Source organism: Trifolium pratense, linkage group LG7 (genome assembly GCF_020283565.1).
Source record: "Trifolium pratense cultivar HEN17-A07 linkage group LG7, ARS_RC_1.1, whole genome shotgun sequence".
In the NCBI taxonomy this organism is placed as follows: domain Eukaryota; kingdom Viridiplantae; phylum Streptophyta; class Magnoliopsida; order Fabales; family Fabaceae; genus Trifolium; species Trifolium pratense.
In genome coordinates, this window is record NC_060065.1 from 16,420,228 (window position 1) to 16,426,734 (window position 6,507).

At 35.3% G+C, this 6,507-nt stretch overlaps 1 pseudogene; it reads left to right on the forward strand.

Annotated features, from left to right (window-relative positions):
• The first annotated feature begins 33 nt into the window (after positions 1-33).
• On the forward strand, positions 34-5,905 carry LOC123894465 (annotated as a pseudogene).
• The last annotated feature ends 602 nt before the right edge of the window (positions 5,906-6,507 follow it).

Consider the following 6,507-nt stretch of genomic DNA (forward strand, 5'->3'; position numbering starts at 1 on the left):
AAATAATACCAAATTGGTATTGCAAGCTCCTCAATGATCCGCTGGTTTACTCCAACCAACCAGTACATTATTGTCCAATATGATATTATATCCCACTATATACAAAAGGATTTGGTATATAGGTAAACAGAGAGAGTGATTGATTGTAAAATTGATATATTATACAAAAGAGTTATAGTGTTCTTCATCCTCTTGAAATACTCTGATACATCTCCATCAAAAGCAACAAGAGTAACAACGGGCTAGCGTCGAAAGCAACAATGAGCCGCATCTCCATCAAAACCTTAAAGCATTAGGTATATGGGCAATTGCATAATTTGAGAGTAATTCTTGTTCCCTGCAATTCTGATCAGCGACTTGGTTTGGAGAATTATGCAACTATTATTTTTTTATTCATGGTTTTTTCTACACCTATTTTTCACAGCGTAATTTTGTTGTACAGGCTGGTGTTAACAGGGTTACGTGGATTTGGTGTATTTAATAAGTGCGTTTCTCAAACGTACTGCAACATGTTAATTTTGCTGTCCGAAGTGGAGAAATTGGAGATAAGTGCTTCTGGAATATTTTATATATATTTAACTGTTGCTTGGCTTAATTGGGCATGATTATCATTATTCATCATTGCCATTGGTCATGCTCATGTTTTTTAATATGTTTATGTATTGTTTTCGAAGAATTGTTCTTAGCTTGTGGACAGGCTGGTGTTGGAGTTTGTGTGTTTTAGTTTCCGGAACCTGCTCTTCCCAAGATGAAGAATTTTGGACGACTTGGTTACATCGTAAGTGTTGTTTGTTCTTAGGAGAGGTTTTCTATAATCTTCTTTTACTTTACTGGTTTCTTTTGTTATTTGTGATTTGGATGATGTTGATGATGATACTCCTAAAAATATATCTTTTTCATTACAGTGGCCTGGGACTCCTGTGTTAGGAGGAAGCCAAAATTTTGTCACACATCATCTGCAGGCTTTAATTTGGTTATCTCTTCTAAGACTCTTTACATTTCTGTCTATGTTTGCTACTCAACATCTACTTTTGAGTTTTCTATGTGGGTGAAACAAGGGAGATAGCCAATAAATTTGTTGGGTTGCCCGTGGAACCCATGGCAGGCAGAGGTTCTCATATTTCCTATTAAACTAGTCATATTTGAATGATCTGCAGCTACTAATGAATTGTTTGGGTTTTAATTGATTTCTCTTCCAATTCTCGTTTGATCACGTGCACCTTTTGCTTATTGCTTTTAAAATAAAATAAAAATTAAGATATTCGTTTATTCATTTTGTAGTGAGCTGATTTCTGATTTCTGGATATCTGGATCAATTTGCCATTCTTGATGATAATGGATACAAATGATAATAGCAGAGATACATAGATCAAATTTCTTCAATGAGTCGTTCTTTATTATTTTTGTTTTTGAGATTTGATCATAAGACACAAATTAAATTGTGAACCTGTTTATTTGCAGTGTAGATTGTCAAAATAATGATCTTCTTTCATCATAGCCATGGAGCCACAAGTTTTTGTTTGTATATTTCTTTTTAAAGCATATATTTTCATGATATTTTATTTCCTCTGGTATTGTGGGGATGATACTAATTTTCTTTCTCTTGTTTGATCTTCCGATTTTGTATTCTGATTTTTTTTCCTTTCTTGTCTTTTGATTGTGAGGTTTGATTTGGTTCTGACTTTGATCCATGTTAGTTGAAAAACGACGTTGTTTTCTGCAGTGCAGTATGTTTCGAAACAACAACATTTGATTAGTATCAAGCCTTCAGTTTATTTTGGTACCTCTACTTTGAATGCAAATTATTTTAGTTTCTTTTTTATCTGCCCAATTCTTGTTGTCTAGTCTTTCTGGATTTGCTCCTCTATGATTTACCATTAATACTTATTCTTTCTTATTAATATTGAAAACTATAGATGATTTGAGATTTTTTTGTTTGTTTTTGTTTTCGTATTTTGGGAGAGCTTGTGGGCCTATCTTCGTTATGCTGATCTGTGACTTGGTTTGAAGAACTATGCTACTACTCTTTCTTCTTGGTTCTTTTTCTTCAATCTGTTTGTTACAGCCTAGTTTTAATTTTCATATGGTGTTAACAGAGTAAGATTCACCTTCTCAAGTGTCTGTGCTGCATATCCTCTGTCGACAAATCAACCTTACACATGAACCAGAAGTGTCTGTGCTTCATGATGGTGTGATGTGGTAATATTGATTTTTGTGTGTTGTTTATCAGATATCTGAGTATTAGGAGAGCTTTTAGAATGTATAATTTTGTTGTGGATCTGTCTTTTTCAAGGTGAGGAATTGAATATTTTTGACTCTGCTGTACATCTCTTAGCTTGATTATTTTGTAAGTGTTCTGATACTTCATTCACAATCATTCAATTTATAAGATATTATTGTAGTGAGATCGGTTAGCTCTATAAATTGGTGGAGCAAACTTGTATTGTACATAATATATTTTTGTTTCCCTTGTAAAGCTTCTTAAATCTCTTGGAACAAATGTAGGTTGACATGGAAGAAGCAAAAAAACAAGAAATGAAAAATTACAATCTGCTTTGCACGAGATGCAACTTCAGTTCAAAGAAACTAAGTCATTGCTTCAAAAGGAGCGCGAGGCTGCAAAAAGAGAAGCAGAGAGAGTGCCTGTCATACAGGAGGTTCCTGTTGTTGACCATCCTTTGTTGGAGAAGCTAACTAGTGAAAATGAGCAACTCAAGGTGAGCTGATTATGGGCATTAACACTTTCTCTTCACTGAAGAGTATATTTTATACTTTGAATTATTAACCACTTGCTGGAGTCCATTGCAGACCTTGGTGACTTCATTGGAAAAGAAAATTGATGAAACAGAGAAAAGGTATGTAGAGGCAAATAAACTCAGTGAAGAAAGGTTGAAGCAAGCTTTGGATGCTGAGTCGAAAATAATCCAGTTGAAAACTTCTATGCGAAGCTTTTGATTTCGAATTAACGCTTCGTTGGTATCTCGTACATATTTAATTGATATCATTTAAAATATTACCTGGCTTAACTCTTTGAAGTAGTTACCATTTGTTGACCATTAAATTGCAAAATGTATACCATCTTGACCCTTTTTACTTAAATATTCTAAGATATGGAATCTGAAAATCAAGTTCTTCGGCAACAGTCTCTGTGAAAACGATGTCAGGGCACCTTTCTACCCATGTATATGAGGTAAATTGTGCTTTCTTAAGTATCTATTTCTGCATTCTCTGTATGCAAGCGTGGATCTTTTGGGCTATTGATTTTTATCTACAGAAGTTGGAAAATGGTCACCATTTGGTAGAAGATCAGAAACTACTGTAAGTCATTAATATCTACTCTTGTCGACATTCTCTTTCTATGCATGCCAGCTGTTATGTTGAATGGCATCTAAAATGAGTTCTCTTTGCAGGAAACACAGACTGACACACCTGTGAAAAAGTTCCGTACAGAGTCTGATAGAAAATTAAGGAGATCATACATTGAACGTCAACATGTGTGTGCTTAAAATTTTACATATAATATTGAAGTTCTTTATGCTACTATGTTCATCTTTTTAACTCTTATTTCAAATGCAGGAAAATGTTGATTCCCTTATCAATTGTGTTATGAAAAATATTGGATTCCATCATGGAAAGCCTATTGCTGCATTCACCATTTACAAATGTCTTCTCCACTGGAAATCGTTTGAAGCTGAAAGGACAAGTGTATTTGATCGCCTTATCCACATGATTGGTTCTGCAATTGAGGTAATTTTTTTATTTAGATATATACAAGTATGGTACTTTGAACCTTCCCCTAATAACTTGAGCTTTTAGGAATATTAACCCTTGATATATGATTCTAATTTTCGTGAAAGTCTATAATATTGTTTTTTTTTTGTATTGTAAAATTACGTAATGGATCCCTTATCCAATATAACTTTTTTTCTTCCTTGCTTACTTTTCAGAATCAAGACGACAGTGATCTCATGGCTTACTGGCTGTCAAATACATCTGCACTGTTGTTTCTGCTCCAACAAAGTTTAAAATCCGGTGGTTCAAATGACGCAACCCCCGTTAGAAAACCACCAAATCCAACATCCCTCTTTGGCAGAATGACTATGGTAATAATGATCTTACAGTGTTTGTAATCTACTCTCCCTTTGACACTTAAAAGATTTCATATTTATTTGTTACAACCTTACCTGAAACGCAGGGTTTTCGGTCATCTCCTTCGTCTGCCAACCTTCCTACCCCATCGGAGGTTGTACGCAAAGTAGAGGCTAAGTATCCTGCTTTGCTTTTCAAGCTACAACTCACAACCTATATGGAGAAAATATATGGTATCTTGCGGGACAACTTGAAGAAAGAGTTGGAATCATTTATTTTGTTATGTATCCAGGTATTTTGAATACAATTGTTTAACTGAATCTGAATGAGATAAGTAAAGTTGAATGTCTTATTATAATCCTTAGTTCTCATATCTTGTCCATATATAATATCTGCCTTTTCGAGGTACTTTATTGTTTCTAGAAATTTCTAAGAGGACTCTGGTCCTCCGATGTGTTTCCTGTCTTTCCTCCGGATGGTCATAAGATTCTAGAGGTGGTAAAGTTGAAATCCTGGAGTTGGTTAAGTGCTAAGTGGACTGGTTTCAGATTTCCGATTTCTTTGTGGTTTATTAATCCCATAGGATGCTTGGGGTTTTTTGATTTGTATAGCAATTACAGGCAGAATTATGTTGTATATAGTTGTTAGGTCCCTAGTACAGCTATATGTGTGTTTCGGTAGGTGTGCTATTCCAGTTTTTCATTGTATCCGGCTGGTTTGCATTCTCTTCTTGTAATTGTCTTCTAAATTTTGGCACTTTTTCTAAAATTGTGTTTCAAATTAGCATATACTTTTTTTTTAAAATACTATTACTCATGCAATTTGTATTGCTGATATACAGGCACCAAGAACATCTAGGGAGTCTTAAGATCTGGCCGATCTTTTAGTAAAGATCCATGGGTCATTGGCAGAGTATTATTGAATCCTTCAACACTATTCTCTGTACGATGAAAGAGAACTTTGTAAGAAACTAATATTATGGCTTTTTAACAATTTGAGTATCGTGTAATTACTTTTTTTACACTAGCCATTTATGCTATTTATAAAAATTGCTTATACATGATATATTTGTTTTGGGTTTTAGGTGCCTCCTGTCCTTGTCCAAAAGATCTTCTCTCAGACATTTTCATATATTAGGTTCAACTCTTCAACAGGTAAGTAGTTTTTGCATGCATCCTTTGACATAATTTTTTTTGTTTGTCATGGTGTTTTGATCTTAATGTTTAACATTCTGTTTTTAATAAATGATTGGTAGTCTTCTTCTGCGGCGTGATTGTTACCCATTCAGTAATGGAGAATATGTGAAGGCTGGTTTAGCAGAATTGGAGCTGCGGTGCTGCCAAGAAAGGAGGAGGTATTCATTTTTTGTTTACTGTATTGTGCTAGATAGATTGAATTATTGCATAAATTAATTAGGCGCTTAATATAAGGCAATCACCTATTGCTACTCTATATGGCTTTTGGGTTGGTAGGAAAGTCGAACCAAATTGCCTTGGGTTTGCAGTATGCTGGCACATCTTGGGATGAGCTCAAGCACATTAGACAGGCAGAGATAGATGGCTTGTTGATGGCGACCATCTGTTTTTCCGTTGCAGCGACAGTGAATTTTTTAGCTAATAGTTTAGATATAAAACTAGCATGTAATATTCAGGTACACACAGATTACATATAATGCCATTGGAGATATTGATGGTAAATTGGTAATCTCTTTCTGACGCAGAACGGAAGCACTAGGTTAGCAAAACGCTAGAAACCTAAATGATAATGACAAGCCGCCAGCACAAACTTGTCAAAATAGGGTTTCGGAGTCCACCGAAGGTTGAGATGAAACTCAAATATTTTATTGAATGAAAAACTGTCTGTCAGTCTACAACCGTTTAGCTTAAATAGGGAAAAGACAAAACCCTAATGGGTCGAAATTAACAAAGCGAAAAAATAATAATAATAAACTGGCTAAAATATTAAATTGCTAAATAAACCCCCCTCCTACATCAGTCTCCTCCACCTCAAGAGAACTCGACCCCGAGTTCTCATCTTGATAAAGGACTTCATCTGCATGGTACTCATATATATCTGCCACATTGAAAGTGTTGGAAATGTTCATTGATGCTGGAAGGGCCACTACATAAGCATTGTCATTGATCTTGCGAGTTACTTGGAACGGTCCATATTTACGTGGCTGCAGCTTGCTATAAGTACCAACCGGAAACCTCTCCTTGCGCAGAAACACCATCACATCGTCTCCTACATGGAAAACTATGACTTATCCTTGACAGCTTTTTTAACTGCTACCATTTCCTCGGCCATATTCTCAGCAGCCACACTAACTCCCGGCGCCTTAGGCAACTTAACCAAATCAACCACATGCTTAGGAATAGAAGTATAGACCAGAGAGAATGGTGATTTCCCTATAGCTGA